Below are 11,220 nucleotides of genomic sequence, written 5' to 3' on the forward strand. Positions count from 1 at the left end.
GGTGATGTTTGGATCGTTGGTGGACATATTTCCCATTGTGTGGAAATTGTGTCGGTGGGCCGTATCTCGATGAGGTGTAGATCGGTTAGGTGGATTGATTCCACGGTTTATTGGTACCACATGCATAGCGTCGGTTGTGTCAAATGCATTCTGTCACAAAATGATTGTATGGATTTCTGTAGTGTGTGTTGTAATCTATTATTGTGTGAATTAATAATGGATGTGAATCTGAATATGTATAATTGGGTGAACGGTATATTATGATGCTTGTTGCTTATGAATTGCATAATATTTACTAATTGAGAATGAGACTCACCCTTACATGTTGTCATTTTCAGATTGAGGAGTAGCGGCATTAATGCTTGGTGAGGATGACTCGTAGAGTTTATCCGTTTATGTTGGTTCGTGTCGGTCATGCTCTGATCTGTAACACTGGGGAATGATAGTTATAGAGTTTTTATGAAATTATCCATTTTATTTGGTGTTGAATTATGATTCCATTTGGTTGTATTTGATGATGTTTAGTATTCCGCTGTGATAAACATGATTATGTTTTGGTGAACCGTTTCCTAATGAAGCATGACTTTGACCTTAGTTGATTTAATTATTTTGAATAATTGTGGCACCCTTGTGCATATGTTTTTTTTACTCTGATTAATTATTAAAATTGCCGCGGGGTTTAGAAGGGTGTTACAATAGTGGTATCAGAGCATAGTCGGTCGTTTGAGTCAGAGTCTTAGTGTCAGTTAATCCCTCGTATGCGAATAGTGTATGGTTGACACTATCGATACATCTTGTTCTAATGAATATTGTTTTATATTTAGCAGAACAATGGCTGGGAGAGGAGGAAGAAACGACGATGCAATTGCTGAGGCTCTGGGCATGATTGCTGGTGTATTGGGAGGGAATGCCAATGGGGCTGGTATTGGTGCTGACAGGCAGCTGAACAGTTTCCAGCGGAACAATCCTCCGTTGTTCAAGGGCACACATGATCCTGAAGGTGCTCAGAAATGGCTTAAGGAGATCGAGAGGATTTTCAGAGTCATCGATTGTGCTGAGAACCTGAAAGTGAGGTATGGTACTCATATGTTATCCGAAGAAGCTAATGACTGGTGGATGGCTACCAGGGCTGAATTGGATGCTGATGGTGTAGCTGTTTCCTGGGCTGTGTTCAAGAGAGAGTTTCTGAGGAGGTATTTTCCTGAAGACGTTCGAGGCAGGAAGGAGATTGAATTTTTGGAGCTGACTCAGGGTAATATGACGGTACCAGAGTATGCTTCGAAATTTGTCGAGTTGGCGAAGTACTACGTTCACTACAACAATGACGAGGCTAGTGAATTCTCAAAGTGCATCAAGTTTGAGAATGGTCTTCGTGATGAGATCAAGCAGGGGATCAGGTACCAGAGAATTCGGCGATTTGTCGATTTGGTGGACTGTAGTAGGATTTTTGAAGAGGATAACCTTAAGCTGAAGTCATCTCACTCTCGAGAGCTGGTTGACAAGAAAGGTAAGAAGCCTATGGATAGAGGTAAGCCATATGGTAGAGGAAATCCTAGAGCTGGGGATTGGAAGAAGCCTAGTGGGGGAGATTCTGGTGCTCCCGTTAGGTGCTACAACTGTGGTGAGACTGGGCATAGAAGGAATGAGTGCAAGAGTGGAGAGAAGAAATGCTTCAAGTGTGGTAAGGCGGGTCATATTGCTTCAGATTGTAGGATGAAGATTGTGACTTGCTACAATTGCGGCGAAGAGGGTCACATCAGTCCGCACTGCACTAAACCGAAGAAGGATCAGGATGGTGGAAAAGTCTTTGCCTTGTCTGGGTCAGAGACTACTCCAGAAGATCGTCTAATTAAAGGTACGTGTTTTATCCATGACACACCTTTAGTTGCTATTATAGATACTGGAGCGACTCATTCGTTCATTTCATTAGATTGTGCTAAACGATTGGGATTAGAAATATCTGTTATTCATGGAAGTATGGTTATTGACACTCCGGCGTCGGGTTCAGTAACTACTTCTTCTGCTTGTTTGAACTGTCCTGTTGACATATTTGGTAGAAAGTTTGGAATGGATTTAGTGTGCCTTCCTCTTGAAGGACTTGACGTCATTTTGGGGATGAACTGGTTGCAATTTAATCGAGTTCATATCAATTGTTTTACGAAGATGGTTATCTTCCTTGAAGAGGTTAGTGTTGAGGATTTGACTATGTCAGTCAAACAGATGAATTTAGCTGTCAATGATGGAGCAGTGGTATTTATGCTGTGTTCTTCGATGGAAGTGAAAGGGGGCGATAGCACTGGTGAGCTACGGGTAGTGAATGAGTATCCGGAAGTGTTTCCAGAAGATGTTAGTGAGTTGCCACCTGAAAGAGAAGTGGAGTTCGCTATAGAATTGATTCCTGGAACTAGTCCTGTGTCGATGGCACCGTATCGCATGTCGGCATCAGAATTGGTTGAACTAAAGAAACAGTTAGAAGAATTGTTAGAGAAGAAGTTTATTCGTCCTAGCGTGTCACCGTGGGGTGCGCTGGTACTGTTGGTTAAGAAGAAAGAAGGTTCAATGAGGCTATGTGTTGATTATAGACAACTGAACAAAGTGACAATCAAGAATCGATACCCTTTGCCGAGGATTGACGACTTGATGGACCAGTTGGTTGGAGCTTGTGTGTTTAGCAAGATTGATCTGAGGTCTGGATATCACAAAATTCGTGTGAAGGCAGAAGATATTCAGAAGACAGCATTCCGAACGAGGTATGGACACTATGAATATTCTGTTATGCCATTTGGTGTTACTAATGCACCTGGTGTTTTCATGGAGTATATGAACAGGATATTTCACCCGTATCTTGACAAGTTCGTGGTAGTGTTCATTGACGACATTCTGATTTACTCGAAGAGTGATGAAGAACATGCAGATCATTTAAGAGTGGTGTTGGAATTATTGAAGGAGAAGAAATTGTATGCGAAATTGTCTAAATGTGAATTCTAGTTGGAGGAAGTAAGTTTTCTTGGCCATGTAATTATGAAGGACGGTATCGCAGTGGATCCTATGAAGGTAGAAGCAGTATCTCAGTGGGAGACGCCGAAGAATGCTTCAGAGATTCGTAGTTTTCTTGGTCTGGCAGGTTACTATAGAAAGTTCATTGAGGGATTTTCGAAGTTGGCATTACCAATGACTAAGTTAACAAGAAAGGGGCAAGTATTTGTATGGGATTCAGAATGTGAAAAAGGTTTTCAAGAGTTGAAGAAGAGGTTGACGAGTGCTCCAATCTTAATTTTGCCTAATCCAACGAAGTCTTTCAATGTGTACTGTGATGCTTCACTGATGGGTTTAGGTGGTGTTTTGATGCAAGATAAGCAGGTAGTGGCCTATGCTTCAAGACACTTGAAAATTCATGAGAAGAATTATCCGACTCATGATTTGGAATTGGCGGCTGTGGTGTTTGTGTTTAAGTTGGGGAGACATTATCTCTATGGTTCTCGATTTGAGGTATTCAGCGATCATAAGAGTCTGAAGTATCTCTTCGATCAGAAAGAGCTCAATATGAGACAGAGAAGATGGTTAGAATTTTTGAAGGACTATGATTTCGGTTTGAATTACCATCCTGGTAAAGCAAATGTTGTTGCTGATGCATTGAGCAGGAAGTCATTGCATATGTCTATGCTAATGGTGCGAGAATTGGATTTAATTGAACAATTCCGAGATTTGAGTTTAGTATGCGAAAGTACTTCTAATAGCATTAAGTTGGGGATGTTAAAGTTAACTAATAGTATCCTTGAAGAAATTAGAAACTGACATAAATCTGACGTTGGATTGGTAGATAAGTTGACATTGATTAACCAAGGTCGAGGAGGTGAATTCTGAATTGACGAGAATGGTGTCATAAGGTTTGGAGACCGAGTGTGTGTACCCGATGTTGCTGAGATCAGAAAGAGTATTCTGGAAGAAGGACACCGAAGTGGATTGATTATTCATCCTGGTGCTACCAAGATGTATCATGATTTGAAGAAGTTATTTTGGTGGCCTGGAATGAAGAAGGAAATTGCTGAGTTTGTTTATGCTTGCCTAATTTGTCAGAAGTCGAAAATTGAGCATCAGAAACCGTCTGGATTGATGGAACCGTTGTTTGTTCCGGATTGGAAGTGGGATGGAATTTCTATGGACTTTGTGTCTGGGTTACCTAGAACGAGTAGGAATTGTGATTCTATCTAGGTTATTGTAGACCGCACTACGCCAAATAAGTCATTTAATAGCGTTTTTTTGTTTTTGATAGCACTTAAAAGCGCTATTAACCGCGCCGCTATTGTAAACGTTTTTTGTTTAATAGCACTTTAAAAGCGCTATTAAAGTACCGGTTTTTAATAGCGTTTTTCTTTAAGTGCTATTGAAGTGGACATTTTGCATGTTTTTTATTTACTTTTGATAACACTTTCAAACTAAGCGCTATTATAGGGCACATGTTTGATAGCACTTTCAAACAAAGCGCTAATATATGGCACATGTTTAATAGCACTTTCATAGAAAGCGCTAATATATGGCACATGTTTGATAGCGCTTTCTCTTAAAAGTGCTATTATAGGATGTTTCATTAATAGCACTCTTTACAAAATGCTATTGTAGTACATTTTATAATATTTTTTTGTACACGAAATCAATCATCTTTTGGTGTGCAAATATCAAAAAGGTACATTCAATTCAATACCAAATAACGCTTTAAGTTACTCATTGCATTATGATCCATCAACACCAAGTAGTAAACACGCTTCACGAACCAAAAGTGCTGAACCCACAAATACAACCTCTTTATTTTTTTCACACTCCAATTGTCTAAGCTTATTCGAACTAACCGACGAACCGTGACACCAACGAAACTAGCAAAAGTCTTTCTATTATGCTTGATTGGTTGACCTCTTGCATTCCATTGAACCTATAACAAAATTAAAGTGAAAATAAAGAATCAACAATCTCACAAATATTTATGAACATTCAAATAGTTTCAGAGAATCAATTTGAAGAGAAAATGACGTTACCATCGATTTTACTTTCCTTGCCTTCGTCGACCATTTCGTGACCAACGAAGGTACCTCGTAAAAATATCCATATAGACAAGGAAGAGCTTGGCAGCAGTTTGTAACAACCCAGTATTGATCATGACGCAATCGGATTGTGCTAGATTATAAGATGTCGACATTGTTTAGGCATTGTGACTCGGAATTGCAGTATCTGGTTTACCAAATAGTGTACATCTGAAACAACATGGATTAATAATAGATACAGCTTAATTTAACAGAGCAAATAGTACCACTGTTTGATTAGAGTGAGACAAAATTGTAAAGCTTAAAATGTCTAGTGAGTAGATTAATCACTTTGATTATGTATTATCATTTATATGATATATTTTACTAGTTTCTTCTAAGACAAAGGCAATGTGTCAAAAAGGAACGTTTCCTGATCCATATTCAAGATATAAATAGGCATGTGCATACTATAGATATATGCTAGCTCCCTAATGTTATAAAAATATATCAATTCTAAATGCTTTGACGAGTACTAGTATAAGGAAGTACTAAGGGCTATGAACAATTATATGAACATCACAGTATATCACACATACAGAAGACACAATGCGCCAGCAGTTAATAATCAATAGCATATTTTCACGAATCAACATATATGCACTTAATCGAGTGATGATAATCAGTAGTAATCGGTAAGTAAACCGGTAAGCATTACTTATCTTTAATTGGCGGCGTCGGCATTGTGGTTCACATCTCGGCTTTAGAAGATTTATTCTGCACTTTGCGGATCACCTCAAAAACTGAACAACTAGTCATTCATTTCACAGGCTGCACTGGTAGAATGACTTACACGTGGTTTGACGGCAGAGCCAGTCTTGATTCATAACATCATTCCTGCTTTCGTCTCGACATAAATGTCTCTAATAGGAATCAGACATGAACAGAAGCTGGTTTTTTGTCCAAATTGAATAACTTACCTTTGCCTAAGTACTGATATGATCAAAGACCCAAAATCGACGTAAACAAGGGCTTCGCAGCGACGGCGTGTTCTTATTTCAATATCTATGTTTACTAAGAATAAGTTTAGTCGGCGTGTTATTATCGATGTAAGCAAGATAGATATGGCAACCACTATTTGTAAGCATGTTAATATCATAAGAAACATGTTAAACTCAAAACCCATGTTCCAGCAAAACTCATGGTGACATGTTAAATATCATTAGAAACACTACAAAACTCATGGTGACATTTCAAAAAACACTTATGGTGACATGTTACATATCATTAGAAACACTACAAAACTCATGGTGACATTTCAACAAACACCTTATTTGCAAAATCAAAGCATTTACCAAAAGAGTAACTAACCAACCATTGAATTACACCATTAAGAAGTGAACTTTGGAAAATTAAGTATCATATCCAAGCAGATGTGGATGGAAGTACTCAGATAAAAGTACACTGTAACACAATACCTCTCACCATTTCAGAACCGAACAAAACGGAGCCAACACAATCAACAGAAGCAGAACCTGGAACTTATTTCAACGCAACAACTTATTTCCACCATGAACACTTTGCAACAACAAGAGATTCATTAGCATCGGACCAGAAGAAGAAGAAGAGAAGGGAGTCACCAAAAAGACGAATGTGAATATAATACCTGGAGTGTCGTCACCGGATTTATTGTCGGGGAAGCAATCCTCCCTAATCCGGGTTGTGAGTTATGTTCATCTTATGATTTTTATGAACTGTATGTGGAGTTTAGGATTCATTGTTTCTCATGAACAATCTTTGTGATTAAGCGATTGATATGATTTTGTTGTTATGCCATGTTTGAGTCTTTCATTTGGGCTGGGTGAATTGGTGAGTGTTAGTTTAAAATCGGAAGAACAGAGACGAAGAGTTGAAGGTAAGCTGCGAGAGATTTGAGTGAGAAGGTTTTTTTTGTTCGTTGTTGTTTTTGTTGGGGAAGGGAGAGTATTGTGAGTTTGAGAACAGAAAAAGAATGAGGAGAGTGACCATAAGAAAACATAGAACATGGGGGGCGGATGGTTTGATTTTTGCTCCTAGGGTTTTTTTGATTTCAAGTTTGTCTTGGACCGATTATGTTTGAATTATTTATTTGTTTTATTAATTATATTTTATGAAAACAATAGCGCTTTTATATAAGTGCTAATATAGGATAGTACAATAATAGCATTTGTTAAAAGTGCTATCATAATGAATAATATTAATAGCAATTTGGCAAAAGTGCTATCTTAATGTATAGTATTAATAGCATTTCGTAGGAAGCGCTATCTTACTGAAGTTTAATAATAGCGTTTTTTCACAAAGTGCTATCAAAACTACATTGTATGTATTCTATAATAGCACCCGACAATAAAGTGCTATTATATATGTGTTTTTTCGTTTTTAATAGCACTTTCTTTAAAAATGCTATTAAATTAAGTGATACAAAATATCAATTTTGGCGTAGTGCCGGTTGACGAAATCTGCTCACTTTATTCCAATAAGAATGGATTATCCGATGGGGAAGTTGGCTCAGTTGTATGTTGAGAAGATAGTGAGTTTGCATGGTGTTCCAGCTAGTATTGTGTCGGATAGAGATCCGAGATTTACTTCTAAGTTTTGGGTAGGATTGCAGGAAGCCTTAGGTACTAAGTTGAGGTTGAGTTCTGCTTATCCGCAGACAGATGGACAGACGGAGAGAACGATTCAATCGTTAGAGGATTTGCTACGAGCTTGTGTATTAGAAAAAGGTGGTGCTTGGGATAGTTATTTACCTTTGGTTGAGTTTACCTACAACAATAGTTATCATTCGAGTATTGGTATGGCTCCGTTTGAAGCATTGTATGGTAGGAGATGTAGAACACCTTTGTGTTGGTACGAATCTGGAGAAAATACGGTGGTTGGACCGGAGATTGTGCAACAAACTACAGAAAAGATCAAGATGATTCAAGAAAAGATGAGAGCTTCTCAGAGTCGTCAGAAGAGTTACCATGACAAAAGAAGGAAGGATATTGAATTTAAGGAAGGAGATCATGTATTCATGCGAGTTACTTCGATGACTGGTATTGGGAGAGCCTTGAAGTCGAAGAAGTTAACTCCGCGTTTCATTGGTCCATTTCAGATTACTAAGAAGATTGGAAAGGTTGCTTATCAGGTTGCTTTACCGCCTGCACTCGCTAATTTGCATGATGTGTTCCATGTATCCCAGTTGAGGAAATACATTGCGGATCCGTCTCATGAGATTCAGTTAGATGATATACAGGTGCGAGATAATCTGACTGTAGAGACGTTACCTATGAGGATTGAAGATCGTAAAGTGAAGCAGTTGCAAGGTAAAGATATAGCAACGGTGAAAGTGGTTTGGGGAGGACCAGCCGGTGGAAATGTCACATGGGAGTTAGAGAGCCAGACGAAAACTCTTTTAGTGGGGGAGAGTTGTAACACCCATAATTTCAGTTTATTAATTTAATTTGGATTTAAATTAAATAATTGGAATTTGAGAATTTAAATTGGATTTAATTGGAAAATGAGGGAGTAAGAGCTATTGGGCTTATGGTGTGGTGATAGTAAAAGAGGGGTGCTAATTAGTTAGGCCTTTCACTAAGTTGTGGTTAATTTATTTTATTTTTCATAAAATAAGAAAAAGGAACCAATTGGGGAGAAAGGAAGAACATGTGAAAAGAGCAAGAGAAGAGAAAGAGGCAAGAACGTGAAACCGGAAGGAGAGCATTCAAGAAATTCATCGAGGTAAGGGGGACTCTTCCTTTTAGTATCTCTTATGTGATCTTAGGTAATAGGTAGATTGATGTATGGTTTGGTTCAATTCTATATTGGGATTGTTAGGTTAAAGTACTCTCATTTGGATTGAATTGATGATGATGGTGTGAACTATTTGGCTAATAATGATGTTTTATGGTGTATAATTGACTGTGTGATGATCATATGCCTGTATGTGATGTCTGGAATCATTTTTGGGTGAAAAGGATGTGAAATCGCAAGTCTGAACGCAGACCCGTAATTCTGCAAAATCGCCAGGTCGCGCCGCGAACCTCTGTTTGCGCCACGAACCGTTGGGCAGAAAACCAGGAAGTTGTGTTACGTTCAGGTCGCGCCGCGTCCATGTGTTGCGCCGCAAAGGCGTAACTTTTTCTCGTTCCGCGCCGCGAACCTGGTTGGCGCCGCGTGCTGTTAGTGACGGAACAGTTCTTTAAAAATACGTAACTTTCAAACTGTAGGTCCGTTTTTAGTGCCGTTTTGGGCGTTGTGCAAGTAATTAAATGTTTTATATGATGAATGATGAATGTAGGCAATGGCCGACTTTATTTCTATAAAGCTTGATTTAATTACTTGATGAAAATTGACATTGTGTGCATATGGGATAGGTGTAACAATGTAATTGATGTGATGATGAATTGGTTGTGATTATTATTATGATTGTGATGAATGCATGACTATTTGAATGATGTTGAAAACATGTACATACTTATTTGGTGATGTGGTGATGATATGTGTTGTTCATCGTGGTTCGGTGTGTTTTAAGTATGTTATATGTGTTTCATTCATTCATATGCATTGATGTTGGATCCCGGTGATGTTTGGATCGTTGGTGGACATATTTCCCATTGTGTGGAAATTGGGTCGGTGGGCCGTATCTCGATGAGGCGTAGATCGGTTAGGTGGATTGATTCCACGGTTTATTGGTACCACATGCATAGTGTCGGTTGTGTCAAATGCATTCTGTCATAAAATGATTGTATGGATTTCTGTAGTGTGTGTTGTAATCTATTATTGTGTGAATTAATAATGGATGTGAATCTGAATATGTATAATCGGGTGAACGGTATATTATGATGCTTGTTGCTTATAAATTGCATAATATTTACTAATTGAGAATGAGACTCGCCCTTACATGTTGTCATTTTCAGATTGAGGAGTAGCGGCATTAGTGCTTGGTGAGGATGACTCGTAGAGTTTATCCGTTTATGTTGGGTCGTGTCGGTCATGCTCTGATCTGTAACACTGGGAACGATAGTTATAGAGTTTTTATGAAATTATCCATTTTATTTGGTGTTGAATTATGATTCCATTTGGTTGTATTTGATGATGTTTAGTATTCCGCTGTGATAAACATGATTATGTTTTGGTGAACCGTTTCCTAATGAAGCATGACTTTGACCTTAGTTGATTTAATTATTTTGAATAATTGTGGCACCCTTGTGCATATGTTTTTTTTACTCTGATTAATTATTAAAATTTCCGCGGGGTTTAGAAGGGTGTTACACTTGTTCTTGAAAATAAGTAGGAGATAGGATCCTTTCCTTGATGATTTGAGGAATGAGTTATTTGATAGAGGGAGACATGATGAGGAAAGTAAGAAAGTTTGTTCTTCATGAGAAAAATGAAGTTATCGTTGTATTTTGAATAAGAAAATAAGAAGGATTGAAAGGTTTATATAGGAGAAACCCACTGTTATACCCCAAAATTTGCCCGCATCTTTTTTCAAGAAAACTCCAATCTGAAAATTAAGAGTCTCATATAATCATGGATTTTTATTTCAACAAATATCCTGACATATGAAATACTTAGTTTTTAGAATTTTTCTTATACAGTAATTTGGCTTGCAGTTGAATTTATTCTTACGCAAACGCCAAATATTGTTTATTACTTCACACATGCTATTTATTTATTTACAGATAAATAGTACTGACACAATTGGTAACAGTCAGTCGACAGTCAAACTGCTGGCAGTACAATTCTCAGTGTTTTGTACCATCAATCAAATCACTCTTTTACAATTCAAAATTCCAAGATTTTTGTTCTAGAAGTCTTCTGAATATCACGCGATTAGCAGAGACTCAACACTGCACAAAAATCAGGTACGCTTAACTGTCTCCTACACAAACAGTCCCTGACTAGGGTTTTCTTGTTTTTACAGGAGAAACAAGTTTTTGAGACCTCAAATGGATTTCATGCACATCCATATATCTCAACGTACCATCATACAAATTTTCAAACTTCAATTCACTCAGACGCACCGTCAGCAGCTCAAACAGTCAACAGACGACCCGTTTGACCAAAAAGTCAACAGACAGTCAAAAATGAAATTTTTTGTCAAAGTCCATATTTTGTCAAAGGATTCATCATTTGATCATTGGATGATCATAATTCATCAAGGAAAGATCAAAAATCA

The 11,220-nt window shown here is 37.9% G+C and overlaps 1 long non-coding RNA gene across 1 annotated transcript; it reads right to left on the reverse strand.

Annotated features, from left to right (window-relative positions):
• Nucleotides 1-4,674: 4,674 nt before the first annotated feature.
• Nucleotides 4,675-7,102, reverse strand: LOC131617114 (uncharacterized). The gene is made up of 3 exons (XR_009288429.1): nt 6,682-7,102; nt 5,031-6,593; nt 4,675-4,927 (listed from the first exon to the last, which is right to left on the reverse strand). It is a non-coding gene; the product is annotated as an uncharacterized LOC131617114 (long non-coding RNA).
• Nucleotides 7,103-11,220: the final 4,118 nt, after the last annotated feature.

The sequence above is a fragment of the Vicia villosa genome, linkage group LG7, assembly GCF_029867415.1.
Source record: "Vicia villosa cultivar HV-30 ecotype Madison, WI linkage group LG7, Vvil1.0, whole genome shotgun sequence".
Lineage (NCBI taxonomy): Eukaryota > Viridiplantae > Streptophyta > Magnoliopsida > Fabales > Fabaceae > Vicia > Vicia villosa.